The 15518-nt window shown below is 43.1% G+C and overlaps 1 non-coding gene across 1 annotated transcript; it reads right to left on the bottom strand.

Annotated features, from left to right (window-relative positions):
- Positions 1 to 7751: 7751 nt before the first annotated feature.
- On the bottom strand, positions 7752 to 7849 carry mir203 (microRNA mir-203). Its single transcript, NR_129911.1, has one exon. It is a non-coding gene; the product is annotated as a microRNA mir-203 (primary transcript).
- Between the last annotated feature and the right edge of the window lie 7669 nt (positions 7850 to 15518).

The following is a 15518-nucleotide window of genomic DNA, read 5'->3' as shown; positions in this document are numbered from 1 at the left end:
TCCTGAAACTTCTTATTTTATTGGAATGTCATAATTCATAAGGATACAGTACTGGCGAATGATAAAGTATGTTAAAACAATCATTGCTGAAGAACCGGAAGTTTGGGTCAGAATTAGTGAGAATAATTGCATGACAGGGAGCCTTTGGTGAAAATCAAGTCGAGAAAATATTGCATTTGTGTCTTTTTATGTATTTATTTATTTATTGTTCTGTTGGCTTCTGTTGTTCAGTTGGCTCAACTTTCTTCCAGCCCTGAAACGCAAAGTAGACTACAAAATTCTAAATGCATGTGCTGGATGACCTAGAGAATGTTCTGTTTGGTAAAAATAACAACTATCATATTTCATCACATAATAGTCGCACTTCTTATCACTTTTTAAAATAAAAACAGAAGTGCAACTATTAAGCAATAAAAAAATCAACTAGCACAGTGTAAAGGAAGGCAACCTCCCTACTGTAAACAGTCTACTTGCAGCTAGGCACCCCTTCCATGTGTCTTGCTGCCCTAAAGACCTTTACTCACTTGCCCACCTCCGTTCAGCAAGGGCGCTTCACTCACTCTCCCATCTGTCCTCCTAACCACTTGCAGACACAACCTGCTCTTCATTCACTCATTCATTTGCTCACTCACCCCCCTTTCACATACGGTGTTTCATGAGGCTGAATAAAGTGCCATGCCTAAAAGGGGGTGGGTGAGTGGATCGGCAGCCATGCCTGCAAGGAGGTAGATAGACAGATGAGCAAGCAGCTGGACAAATGAGTGAGTGAGTGAAGTACTCCTGCAAGGGAGTAGTAGTCCTGCAAGGGAGTAGGTACAGAAGGGCAAGTGGATGTGTGAGCAAGAAAGCAAGTGACTGAATGAAGGGCCAGCCATACTTGCAAGGAGATAAGTTTACAGATAGGTGGGTGGAGTGACTGAGTGAGTGAATGAAGCGCCAGCCATAACTGCAAAGGGGTAGGTGACAGAGGAATGGTTAGCGAGTGAATGAAGCATCAGCCATGCTTTCAGGCAGAGCCGGCCCTAGGTATTTTTCAAGTGTAGGCAAATTGAATTTTGGCGCCCCCCCCCCCCAACCAATCACTGAAAAATAAAAGCATTGGAAAAGCGAAAATGTTGGATAATAAGGAGGGATTAAGGAAAAGCCTATTAAACATCAAATTACATTAAGATTTTACAAATTAAGCACCAAAACATAATGTTTTACAACAAACCAACAGAAAAAGCAGTTCAATACATGGTAATGTTATGTAGGAATTACTATATTTGCGAATTTAGCACCAAACATTGAACAGGGATATAGGGCAGTGTGGACTTAGATAACCCAGATAGCCCCCGGTATTTAAAAAAAACTCAAAAAAATAAATAAAGAACAACACTCTGAAAACAGGAGAAATCCAGACATTCGTTCTCGCCAGGAAGGCGTTCGGGGTTTTGGGGAGCAGAGAAGCGGCGCTTCTCTGCTCCCCAAACCGCCGAACGCCTTCCTGGTGAGGCCTTCCTGGCGAGGCCTCACCAGGAAGGCCTCACCAGGAAGGCGTTTGTTGGCTTCTCTGCTCTGCAAAGCCCCAAACGCCTTCCTGAAGGAAGGTGTTTGGGGCTTTGAGGAGCAGAGAAGCGCTGCTTCTCTGATCCCCAAAGCGGCGACCTCAGTTCCTTCCTTGCGGAGGGAGGCGCGGTGGCGGAGGCAGGTCGCAGGAGACAGGAGTTGCCTCAATGGCGCCCCAACAAGATGGCGCCACAGGCAACTGCCTAGTTGGCCTGGTGGTTGAACCGCCTCTGCTTTCAGGGGAGTAAGTGGACAGATAGGTGGGTGGAGTGAATGAGTGAGTGAGTGAGTGAGTGAGTGAGTGAGTGAGTGAGTGAAGCACCAGCTGTGCCTGCAAGGGGGTGAATGGATGGGTGAGCACATGGGCAAGTAAGTGGGCAGGCAATCCAGTAAAGCTGTTTAGAGCAGTAGCATGTGGAAGGGACACCTAGCTGCCAGTAGACTGTTTATAGGGGGGGGGGGGTGCCTTCCTCTATATTGTGTGCTAGTCATTTCTTCTGCAAGCAATACATTGGGGTGACGAACCAAAATATGTAACTATTATGTGAGGAATACAAAAACGCCAGTTGCACCCAAAAATGGTGGTGCAACTACTATGCAGTGGTGACTATTATGGGAGGAAATAAGGTATATATTTTTTTAAATTAGTTTCCCCACTTTTGCCCAGTTTCTGTGCCCATAACTTCTGCAAAAGTGGAGGGCCTATTGCAATTTGACTGATGCTGAGCCAGAAACTTGTTTCCTGCCTATTCTTAAACTCTTACAAATCCCCGGTTACAGCACGCATTTGCCTTTGTTTCATCCAACAAAGCAGTTCATATGTTGTAAAAATGCAAAGGCCATGAAAAATAGCAAAATGTCAAAGACATCATCCCACTAAGAAAGTAGAAGATAGCACCAGATGCCACAGCTGATAGCAGTTACATATGAAGGCATTTAACCACATGGTTGGTAGTCTTGGGAATCAGATGACTAAAAATAAGATCTGAGCATTACATCCCAATTCTAAATTGGACTTCATCCCAGCACTTTCACTGCATGGTGCAGCAGAACATAGGAAACTATTTTGAAACATTGTTAAGATTACGATAAAGAGACACCTTGGGAATAAAAGATTTGTGCAATCTCTAAATGTTGCTTAATATGAAACCCATAAAACTTAAGTGCCGGGAAAGTCTGGCCTGTGCATATAGTTACATTAAGCCAAAGCCCTGCATTGTTGACGGTTATCAGGACACTGCACTTGGAAGGCTATCAGAATTACAAGTGTGTAAACTAGAATTTCACACTTATGACTGTTACCCTCCCTATATATTCATGTATAAGTCTAGAAATTTAAGTCAAAAAATTTGACCTCAAAAGCCTGTAGCACCATATCACATGCTTACATATTGGACAGGATGGCTTGCACATTAACACAAATTGATATTAATGAATATTTTGTTGTGCAGCACCACAAATCGCTAATGAGACTGTTGTGTAACTGCTGTGTAACTCCATGAGTGCAAAGCTATGATCTGTCATCCTTAATATAGGATCTCAGTTGTATGTCTTTTGTGGGATAGTGAGCAAAAATTTATTCACTAACTTCTTGTGCAACATCTAAAATCTTTTCCTCTAGCACCTGTCAAGCCCCATGGGAATTGTGGCAGCATTTCAGTTGCTTATGGAGGAAAGAACAAAGCAGCAGAGATTCTATCCCATTCCAGACTGTATATCTCCAGACAGTGGGAAGCCAATTGGAGGTGCATCTACACTGTAGAATTAATGAAGTTTGACACCCCTTTAATTGCTGTAACTCAATGCTTTGAAATCATGGGACTTATAGTTTGGTGAGGCACCAGCACTGTTTAGCAGAGAAGGCTAGAGACCTTGTAATTCCTATGATTCCATAGCACTGAGCCATGGTGATTCAAGTGGTGTAAAACTGCATTCATTCTATAGTGTAGATAATTCCAAGGACACTGTCACCGATTAGAGGAACCTCATTCCTCTTGCCTCTCTTTGGAGAACTGTAGCCTAAAATGCAATCCATACTGTTTCATTGCATTTCATAAATCCATACTATTTTACAGAGCTTGGCAGATGTCTAAAGGTGAAAGGGATGAAAACTGAACATGTGGAGAATTATGTGTTGCATGTGTAATACAGAGGATGCATCTAGCGTGGATGAGCCCCAGCTCCCCATGCAGAAACATGAGAGAAGCCTCCCACAAGGATGGTAAAATATCAAAACATCTGGGCATCCCTTGGGCAACGTCCTTGCAGATGGCCAATTCTCTCACGTCAGAAGTGACTTGCAGTTTCTCAAGTCAGTCCTGACACGAAAAAAAATCTCACTGTGGACTTAATGCGGTTTGATACCACTTGAACTGCCATGGCTCCATGCTATGAAATGTGTGGATTTGTCATTTGGTGGGGCACCAGCACTTTTTGGCAGAGAAGTCTAAAGACCTTGTATAACTGCAGACCCCATGATTCCATAGCACTGAAGCCATGGCATTTAAAGCAGCATTAATTCTACAGTATAAATGCACCCAGAGTCTCAGCGCTGTTTAGGTTCTCTGCATGCCTTAGTCTGACTCAACCTATATTGGTACTTTGCATGCTACTAGCGGCACCCATTCTACCTGGTTGCTTTAGGAGGCAATGATGGTCAGACCACCCACTCTCTTTGGTGCATCAGATAATGTTTACAATTAGGTGAAAACGGGTACTTTCCCAACCCTTCTCTCTACCCCTTCGTATTATGTCTGGTAAACTGTAAACCTGTGATCAGGGATGTGCTTTTATTTATTTTTGAAACCCCTTCTCTTTTTTTCCTCATTCTTGCAAACCTCAAGCACTTGATTAATTAGTTAATTGAGACAGGAATTGTTCAAAGGCAGGCTCCGTACGAAGGGCAGACTCAGACAATGTGATTCTTAAAAGTGGGCTGGTAGCTCATCTTTTTCCCAGGCTAAATCATTTCCATGCTCATTAGGGGCAATTAAGAAGCTGTCGGGAACGATAACGTACACGTTTCGCTCTCAGCCAAGCCTCAGACGAAACGCATGTGTGTTTTCCCCAGTTTTGTCAGGCTTGTTTTGGCCTGCCACGGAGCTTGGGAAATACTGCTGGAGGGCCACCCTATGGTGACTCCCAGCGAAATTCAACTCATTATGGCATCTTTAACCTCACCTAACCTGTTTCAGGGTTTGAGACAGCAAAGTTGCCTTACCTGTTCCAAGCGACGTGTTCAACAGACAGAGCCCTTGGGCTGGCTGGTACAGGGCCACGCATGTTATAAGTGGGGGTTGTGGCCGATTTTAGCGATCAGATTGTTGCATGTGACTGTCAAACCCTTTTATCCTTGTTTTTGGGGTTGTTTGTGGGTTTTCTGTTCATTTGTTGCCAAATAATGCATTTAAGAGCATGGGCTCTTGAATCTAGACACTACTGATCGATTTCAAACAAATACAGTGTAATGGTTGAGCACTGGATTATGACTCTAGAGGCCAGGCTAGAGTGACCTTCGGGCAAATCACATACTTTCACTCAAAAACACAAATGAGAAGTTTGTCTTATGGCCACCAGAAGTTGACAACAACTTGAAGATATACTGCAAAAACAACATATATATAATATAATCATTTGTAAAAGTTGGCATCATGCATAGGTTGAGAGTAGGTTTGGGGACCAAAATTATAGATTTGTATATAACGCATGGGCAAGATGAATGCCATTCCACAGAAAGCACCAAAGCTGACTCTAGGAGGTCAGCTGTTCTTGGCAATCACCTCCATTTCCCTGCCTGGGCATTTAAAAAGGCCACAGGTGGCATCACAACACAGAATAGATGAGGTTGATGTTTCTTTTAGATTCTCCTGGAATGGATTAAGTTCTTGCTTTTCACCACTCTACTTGGAGAAGGAAAAGATTCTTTTTATGGTAAGAGTTAAGGTACAATATTCACATTGGGTTAATATTTTTTGCTAACGTTTCTAGACCGCTATATGAGTATATAGGGAATGTGCTTCTTTAACCTTCCCCACAGATATCACAGACTCCTCAAAGCTCTGAAATACTGATTGCTTGTGCCGTATTTTAACAAATATATGGACATCTATAGGAAACAGACCTGGGCTGTTTTGCAATGTGTGCAGTGAGCTGATATGTCATTACTACATAGGGGAGCCAGAAAATGAATGTTGTGCATAGGGACTGATAAAACATCAGACACTCCTGGTGTGAATCCGTACACAATGAGAGAGTGCAGGTGCACATCAGAAGAGCTCAATGCACATTACAATGCTCTTGCCCATGTCCTGATTTGCATCTTTACAATTCCCTACAAGGGTCCCATGGCACCTCTGTTATATAGCTAAGTACACATTACATTGCGTGCTATAGAATGTAATGTAGAACCACAGTCAAAACTTATAATTTACAACCCACAAGACATGTATTTTCACTAGTGACTGTTGTGTAGGTGATGTGTAACTCTTGTAAGAGACAAACATTGATATTACTTTTACAAATATGTATGTAAGTTTTGAAAATTAATAATCAGGCAGTATATTCAAATTACTTAATGGATAAATCAGGACTTCTTTATTGAAAGACGCTTAAGCATTACAATCATTGACTTGTAGAAATTCTTGCTATCTCAGGTGCTGATAAGAACTGATCAGCTCTGTATCTCAGAGATAAATTTCTGGGTAAGTGCATTTCTCTTAGGCTGGATCTACACTGCTCTATATCCCAGAATATGATCCCAGATTATCTGCTTTGAACTGAATTATATGAGTCTACACTGTCAGATAATCTGGCATAAGCAAATACACTGGGATGAGAACCTGAGATATAGGGCAGGGTAGATCCAGCCTTATATATCTTATATAACAGATATCAAAATAGTTTGCAATTTCTTTGTTTTAAGAGAAAAATGATATTTTTACAAATTAGATCAAGAAATAGCACAAAACAGACTACAGATGACTATAGGTAAAAGTGATGTGTAAAGTAATTTTTAAAAAGTAGTCACAGAGAATGATTACTCCTTTTAACCATGCATGAAATGAACTTTAGCCTTGATCAGAATAATTCCTTTTGCTGCAGGGATAGGAGAAATTCCTACTGACTTTAAGCACATTAAGACATCTTTCCAAATCAAAAGAAAACCATATTTTTTCCCAATAAGTCTGATCGTAAAAAGACAGACTTTCCAGCTTGTTCTCTTCTGCTTTTGATCTAAAAAAAGTCATCTCAAAATTTCTTCTCTTCCTTTCCCCATCCATAGAGCTTAGAACAATGGGCCTTGATAAAATAATGTGGAAACAATGGGGCATCAAGAGTCATATATAATGAAATCAATTTGATATTTAAATAGAGGAAAACCTAGTTAATAGTTGTTTCCTCGCCATCAGCCCTGCATATCAAAAATTTTGAGTGTTTCTCATTTCTGTTTTGAAAACCTGGCAACACTACTTGGAAAGCACTTCTATCCATGCATAGTCTGCGTGCTTGCGCAAGCTCACGTGCCTTCAAGTTACCTGTTGATGCCTTGCAACCTCGTGAATTCCTTAGTGTTTTCTTAGGCAACGAATACTCAGAGGGATTTTGCCATTGCCTTCCTCTGAAATACAGCCCCAAAGCAACTGGTATTCTTTGGTGATCTCTCGTCTAAGTATTAACCAGCCCAGACCATGCTTGGTTTCCAAATTAGATGGCATCTGGTACCTTCAGGGTAAAGGCATGGACAAACTTTGGCCCTCCAGGTGTTTTGGACTTCAACTCCCACAATTCCTAATAGCCTACCGGCTGTTACGAATTGTGGGAATTGGAGTCCAAAACACCCGGAGAGCCTACATTTGCCCATACCTGGGGTAGAGCCTTCATATTTAAGTATGTTTTAATGATAACGGACATGGAAAGTAATTTGCCTTCCTACTGCAAGTATCTGTAAGTAGGCAAAATGAATGCCAACCTGTTTGCCAATGTTGAGCATCTGCATTTTAAGAACACTGCAAAATAATCCAGTTCAAAGCAAATAATCTGGATTGTATATGGCTATGTCATCTCAAGAACAGCCTCCAGTGGAGGGTCTTGTTCCAAACTAATCCTCTCCTGGAATTTCAACAAAGTCGCCAGACCTTTTGTGCTTTCTCTTCTCTCTTCTTTTTCTTCTTTTCAATGCGCTGCGTCCCTTCCAGCATGTGTTGCCTGGGCCCGCCGGATCAAGTGGTCCTAAACATTTCACAATTATAATAGAGAACTGTTGAACTGTTAAGAACCACTGCACCCAGCAGGCTTGGATTTGGAGGATGGAAAGGACAGAGAGAGTCCATTAACACCAAGATACTTTCCTCTTTGTTTAGGGCAAGCCACCTCCAGAGACCTGCCAATCAAGAGAGAGAGAGAGAGAGAGGTGAAAAAAAGGATCCAGAAAGAGAGAGCAATCAGAACTTTTGGATTCTAATCAAAACAGACATTACCAAATCATTAGACAGTCTTAAAAGAATAAAAACCGTTCCATATATTTATATCAGGGAAAGATAAATACTTTATATACAGGCTTAGAGCTATAAATGTTCATTCATTAAAGTAAATAAAGTAAAAACAACACAAATAAATAAAGAGGAAAAGAACAAATGAGTTGCTGTGAGTTTTCTGGGCTGTATGGCCATGTTTCAGAAGCATTCTTTCCTGACGTTTTGCCCACATCTGTGGCAAGCATCCTCAGAGATTGTGAGGTCTGTTTGAAATTAGGCAAGTGGGGTTTATATATCTGTGGAATAATGTCCAAGGTGGGAGAAAGAACTCTTGTCTGTTTGAGTCATGTGTGAATGTTGCAATTGGCCACCTTGATTAGCATTGAACAGCCTTTCAGCTTCAAAGTTTGGTTGCTTACTGCCTGGAGGAATCTTTTGTTGAGAGATGTTAGCTGGCCATGATTGATTCATGTCTAGAATTCCTCTGTTTTCTGAGTGGTGTTCTTTATTCACTGTCCTGATTGTAGAGTTTTTTTTAATACTGGTAAGAAAAGAAATGTTGAACTACACAAAAATGACAACAGCTGCCTTGAATCCCTATGTTGGAAGAAAGGCAGATAAAAATAAAGACTGAACGAAAGCCAGAAATCCTCTTTTTAAAATAAGGAGTGTAACTGTGTATTCTTGTTTCTGTTTCAGAGTGACATGTAATTAGAGTAGAGATGTATGCTGGTAAATTAGTTGTGTAATGTTTGTTCAAGTATGTTTATGCGTATGAAGGTATGTGTAAGTATTGTTACTTTGGGTTGCTGTGAGTTTTCCGGGCTGTATGGCCATTTTTCCAGAAGCATTCTTTCCTAACATTTCACCCACATCTAAAGCAGGCATCCTCAAAGGTTGTGAAGTCAGTTGGAAACTAGGTAAGTGTGGTTTATGTATCTATGGAATGTTAAAAATGTGAATTTTTAAAATGGAAGGATGAAAGAAAAAAAACACCGCCGCCTCCTGTCCTTACTAGCCTTATTTCAGAAATATTCTGAACTAGGTTACATAAAAGAAGAGGATTTTTCTCTCTCCTTTTCCCAGCAAGGCACTCCCTCAAGTTTGGGGAGGAGGAGTTCCTTTTTGTGAACTGTCAGTCCCAGGAGTCCCATCCAAAGGCAGATTTGGGACCTTAGGGACAATAATAATAATAATAATAATAATAATAATAATAAAAAATCTGTATTTGTATCCCATCACCATCTCGCCAGGGGACTCTGGGCAGCTCACAGAAGCACTATAGTGCCGCATTTGAACCAAAATACACAGTATACAAGTACACAATTATAAAATATATAAGTATAAAAGTAACATTGTATATGAAATCCAGTAAAAATATAAAAATTATTTTAAAAATGTCCTAAAATGCAGTAAAACCTGCAAATAAGCTCATTATCAGCAATAAAGTGAGGAGTAAAGGGGATCTTAAGGAACTATCCCTGAGCTTTGGAGCAAAAAAAAAAGGCAATAGATTGAAATGGCAAGAGAAGAGATTCCACCTAAACACTGGGAAAAACTACCTGGTGGTGAGATAAATTCGGCAGCGGAATATGCTGCTTCAGGCCCTTTCCACACAGCCGAATAAAATCCTACATTATCTGGGGTTGTTGTATGTTTTCCGGGCTGTGGGGCCATGTTCTAGAAGTATTCTCTCCTGACGTTTCTCCCACATCTATGGCAGGCATCCTCAGAGGTTGTGAGGTACCTCACAACAACCCTGTGATCCCGGCCATGAAAGCCTTTGACACCATATCCTACATTATCTGCTTAAGCTGGAATATATGGCAGTGTGGACTCAGATAACCCAGTTCAAAGCAGATATTGTGGGATTCTTGCCTTGATATTCTAGGACTCCTTCCACGCAGCTGAATAAAATCCCACATTTTCTTCTTTGAGCTGGAATATATGGCAGTGTGGACTCAGATAATCCAGTTCAAAGCAGATATTGTGGGATTCTTGCCTTGATATTCTGGGGCCCCTTCCACACAGCTGAATAAAATCCCACATTTTCTTCTTTGAGCTGGAATATATGGCAGTGTGGACTCAGATAACCCAGTTCAAAGCAGATATTGTGGGATTTTTGCCTTGATATTCTGGGGCCCTTTCCACACAGCCGAATAAAATCCCACATTTTCTTCTTTGAGCTGGAATATATGGCAGTGTGGACTCAGATAACCCAGTATGGGTTCTATGGCTGCGTGGAGGGGCCCTCAGAGTGAGTGGTGGAGTGAGTCTCCTTCTTTGGAGGCTTCCAAGCAGAGGCTGGATGACACTTTGACTGTGCATCCCCGCCTGGCAGAATGGGCTTGGACTGGGCGGCCTTTGGAGTCTCTTCCGACTCAAGAATTCTGTCAAAAACCCAAACTCAGGAACTGTTTTAAAAAACACGCGCGACGCGCTGCTGAGCTCCCAAACACTTACACGAGGCCAAGGAGGAGATCCCGGGAAGGGAGAATGGAGCAGCCCATTCCTGGAGGACAGCTCAGCTCGGGAGGAAGAGCCTGGCGATCCTCACGGGGGGATAAAGCGATGCTGGTGCGGGTCTGTCGGCAGAGCCTGGCGGGTGGCAGCTCCTTCTCTGGGCTCAGGTGCGTCTCCAGGTGCGGCGAAGAGCTCCCGCCCGCCTTTATATCCCTGCCCGTCGCCCGCAGCGCCAGCCCCAAAACCGAAATCCACGCAGCCCGCGCCCCTTTTTTCTGCTGGGACCAGTTTTTCCAGAAGCCCTTTTGCAAAAGCGAGACTGGTGTGGGCCGGGAAGGGCGGGGGAGAAAGAGGAGGATGCGCCCCAGGTGTGTGCGCGTGTGTGTGTGTGTGTTGTGTGTCTCCTTGTGTGTCTGCGGGCGGGAGGTGGTTTTTCAGGTTGCTTTGTTTGCCTCCTCTTCTGGGGCGGCGTCAACGTCAGCAAGAATGGAGCGGGAGGGAGCCAGACGCCTTCGGGAGGCTTCGCCTTCTCCTCCTCCTCCCCGTCCAGGTGCGCTCGCCCCAAACACGGCCCAACAGGTTTGGCAGGAGCCCCGGGTGGCGCCTTCCGAGTGGGTTGGAGGGGGTGGGGTGCTTTCCAAAGCCCGGACCCACCCAGGACAGCCCGCAAGAAGGCGCAAACAGTCATTCCTCGCACCAGGCCTGACTCACTCGCCTTCCAAAGAAGGAGCCAAGGAATGTGCTTGGAGTGGGTCTAAGTCAGTGGCATCAAACTCATATTCAACCAGGGTCACATCAGCTTTATGGTTGTCTTCAGAAGATCATTGAATCCATGGATGGAGAATCTTTGGATGCAGAGAGACAACCATATATCTGTGTTGTCGAAGGCTTTCATGGCCAGAATCAGAGGGTTGTTGTGTGTTTTCTCGGCTGTATTGCCATGTTCTAGAAGTATTCTCTCCTGACATTTCACCCACATCTATGGCAGGCATCCTTAGAGGTTGTGAACCGCCCGTGGCTCAGTGTGTTAAAGCGCTGAACTGCTGAACTTGCAGACCGAAAAGTCCCAGGTTCAAATCTGGGGAGCAGAGTGAGCGCCGGCTGTTAGCTCCAGCTTCTGCCAACCTAGCAGTTCGAAAACATGCAAATGTGAGTAGATCAATAGGTACCGCTCTGGCGGGAAGGGAATGGCGTTCCATGCAGTCATGCTGGCCACATAACCTTGAAGGTGTCTATGGACAACGCTGGCTCTTCGGCTTAGAAATGGAGATGAGCACCAACTCCCAGAGTCGGACACGACTGGACTTAACGTCAGCGGAAACCTTTACCTTTACTTTTACAGCGCTCTTTAGTTTTTATCCCAAATGTTATTAAACAACTCCTGTCGCACTGCCTAACACAATTTTTGTTCCTGGGTTATAGATGTCATTTCCTAATTGGTTCTATCATAAAAACACAGGAAAAAGTTTATTAAACTCCAAAATCACTTTGTTTTCAGAGGACATCCTGCCACACATTTTCCTATAGTTTTTCGACGAATATCTCATGGAGTAGGCATGGGCAAACTTCAACCCTCCAAGTGTTTGGAATTGTGATAGTTCAAGTTCAAAACACCTTGAGGACAAAGTCATATGGACTCCTCCCAGCAGGTGGAAGGTGAGTCCACCTTATTCAGTGAAAACATGGCCAAAGCTAAAGCCAGCTTATTTTCTCCTCCTTTAGAGACACAAATCAGTGGATTCCTCCCAACTCTAAGGCTCTTTTAAATGGGTTTAAAAGGTTTATCCTATCAGGATTAGCAACAGGATTTCAGTTGTCATATTGATGGGCACATAAGAGAGGTTGGTAGGACACCAGTTTGAGTGTTGCCCTCAAACTGTGGGATACAGCCCTTCTTCTCAGAGTTGCCAGAGGTGGCAATAAAACAACTTGGGGTTGTCTGAAAATTAAAGGAGCTCTCCAAATCTGAAATACAGAACACTTCTGGCCTCAAGCACTTTGGATAAAGGATACTCAACCTGTAACAGATTTTCCCATCACCCAAGACAAGTTCATTTTATTCTCTATATGACACAATGCGGAGAACATTGTGCTATATGGAGAATATTGAATATAGATGGGCACAATACAGTCCATGTACAACTCCCTAAGAGTGTCCTGGTCCCACCCTTTTTGATCAGTTCTAGTTTTGAAAAAGGGCTCCATAGGCTTTATACAGGTCCAAGTGGAGTAAAAACAGTAAAAATTGCCAATTGCACTTCAGAGGCTTCTGGGAGAGATCTGATTAGCCATTTCTTTATGTTCTGAGGAGTAGTGTGGCCTTCAGTGTCCTGTCACATGGAGTGGCTTCCCAATTGCACAGAGACAGTGGAGACCTTCAGTAGCCCATTCATTTCCCCAACTGTTTTGCACATTTAGCTATGGGGAAACAGCAATCTGGATTAGAATCACTTGTATGTGTTTCTGTGCATATATGAGAGAGCATGAGAAAGGTTTTCAATTTGGTTGTGACCTACCAAATGATGCCAAGACTACTATTTCCTATGACCAATGGCCTGATCCTGATGCTTATCTATCCATGTGAACATGTGTATGGAGCCATTAATCCACCACCCAGTATTGCATGTAGGATAATTCATCAATAATCTTGCCCACCCACACGTGTTTTGATTAGAGATGTAATGGTGTGAGCATTGGACTTCAGCACAACATAAATCTCTCCACCGAACTATGCTCCCTCCACCCAATGGTAGGCATGTGCTCTTTCCAAAACTTCACAGATTAAAGGATCTAGGTTAGGAACAGGGCAGGGCTGGCAGGAATGGCCACGCTTCAGCCTCTGCTCAGTTATATCCACACATGTGCCGAAGAGGAATTGGGTTTCGTTTTGAAAGCTATGATAAGTGGAACTTCTTCAGAACTGGAAGTGGCCAGGAGAAAACAAACAAATGGGCCGAGTCTCGATTTTCAGGCATGCTTATGGGATTATCATAGGTTTTGGTAAAAGCCGTGAGTCATCAACCGATACTGTTGCCCTACAGGGTTTTTTCCAACAAGGACAATTCTCTGGTGCCAGATGCGCAAGCGTGTCACTACACCCTTTGCCTATTAAATCACTGTGGCAACTGTTTCATTGCCAAAAAAATCTACTGTGGCATGTTTCAAACTCTGGTTAAACATTGGCGAATGGGATTACTTGTGGCGATAGATTTGTTGTCCTCAAATATTGGAAGAACTGTCAAGCAGAACAATAGTTCTCAACCAGGAGTATCTGTACCATTTGCGAGGCACTAGATGGGACACAGGCCCTTTAGTCAGGGCAATAAAAGTTATTTCCGAAATCTAAAAAAGGTACATGGTTTGTGTTCTGCAGTTGTCATAGCAGTCAAATTTATCCTCAGTGCATAACTCGGGCCTATCCTCCCACCCCCCACCCTACCTTGGTGTATGGGTTCAAATTACAGGAAAGGAGATTCCAACTGAACATTAGGAAGAACCTCTTGATCGTAAGAGCTGTTCAATAGTGGAACTCACTGCCTCGGAATGTGGTGGAGACTCATTCTTTGGAGGCTTTTAAACAAAGACTGGATGGCCATCTGTTGGGAGTACTTTGATTGTGTTTTCCTACATGGAAGGGCTGGACTGGATGGTCTGTGTGTTCTGTTTCAATTCTATGATTCTAGAGCAGCGGCTCTCAAATTGTGTTCCATGGAACACTAGGGTTCTACAAAACCATCATAGAGGTTCTGAAAACGTTCAGAAATAGTTGCTCTAGACAACATGTGTCAGGCCAAATCCAGTCCATCATGTCATTTTTGTGGCTGTCCAGATGCTGGACTACTACTCCTGTATTCCTCCTCATTAGACATCCTAACTAGAACTGATGGAAGTTGTGATACAGTAACATCAAGAAGGCTGCAGTTTGTCAGGAGAGTGGGATTTGAATGGTGACACAATACTGGTGGATATGATGTTTGATGTTAACATGCCCTTTAATGTTTCAACAGCCTCAGAGTAATGGGTGGCGATTCCCATTATCCCCAATGTTCATGGTGAATGATAACTATGTAACAAAGGGTTGTTGTGACTTTTTGGGGCTGTATGGCCCTGTTCCAGAAGCATTCCCTCCTGACGTGTCACCTACATCTATGGCAGGCATCCTCAGAGGTTGTGAGGTTTGTTGGAAACTAAGCAAGTGGGGTATATATATCTGTGGGATGTCCAGGGTGGGATAAAGAACTCTTGATTGCCTGAGGCAAATGTGAATGTTGCAATTGGCCAGTGGGTACTTTAGTTGGGAGCAAGAACTTTATCACAGAGATAGAGATGTAAATTGCCAAAGAAGCAGGTTCATTGCTTGTTGGTGTCACACAGTACCCATTGCCCATTGCGGCACTGTGTGATAACTGTTACCAAACCACTGCCTCTCCACAATGAAGAAGTTAAGGGCTATGCATGGCATTTTGCAATTATTAAGTGACCTCAAAATGCAAAACAAGAGGGAACAGTAAAGCAGGAGGGCAGAGTCATGCCACCTACCTGAAAGTGTGGCTTCACAATGCAAAGCCACTGTGAAATCAGCATAATGCCAATAAGTGGCTGCTATCCCTAATTCTGGGAATGATATGGGATCGCAGTTTTCATGCAGTAATGTCCTAATATTCAGGTCAGTCTCTGCCAGTCATGGCATCCTGAAGAGGGTCCCCTCTTGAAGAACATAAGATCTAGAGATCGTTATAGTGGGACAGGTAGCACCTTGAATAACGTTCTAGCTGTCTGTATGCCACTGATGATCTGGCCTTGAGATGCTTAAGAACATTTCTGTCCCTGGCCATACTTGGCTCTTTGCCCACATTCTATTCTCTCCACAGAATCCTGGGTGAAAATAAAATGTGTACATTCACCACAAATGAATTTTCTACAGGCTGCTAGCATTCTACACACTGCAAACTGATGTAATACTTTTGGTAGCATAAAATGTTTGTCAGTACTGTGGAGTGTCGGCACTGCCAATAACCTACTTTGTGGTCATAA

The sequence above is a fragment of the Anolis carolinensis genome, chromosome 1 (genome assembly GCF_035594765.1).
Source record: "Anolis carolinensis isolate JA03-04 chromosome 1, rAnoCar3.1.pri, whole genome shotgun sequence".
Taxonomy (NCBI): domain Eukaryota; kingdom Metazoa; phylum Chordata; class Lepidosauria; order Squamata; family Dactyloidae; genus Anolis; species Anolis carolinensis.
This window is presented reverse-complemented; position numbering and strand designations above follow the sequence as displayed.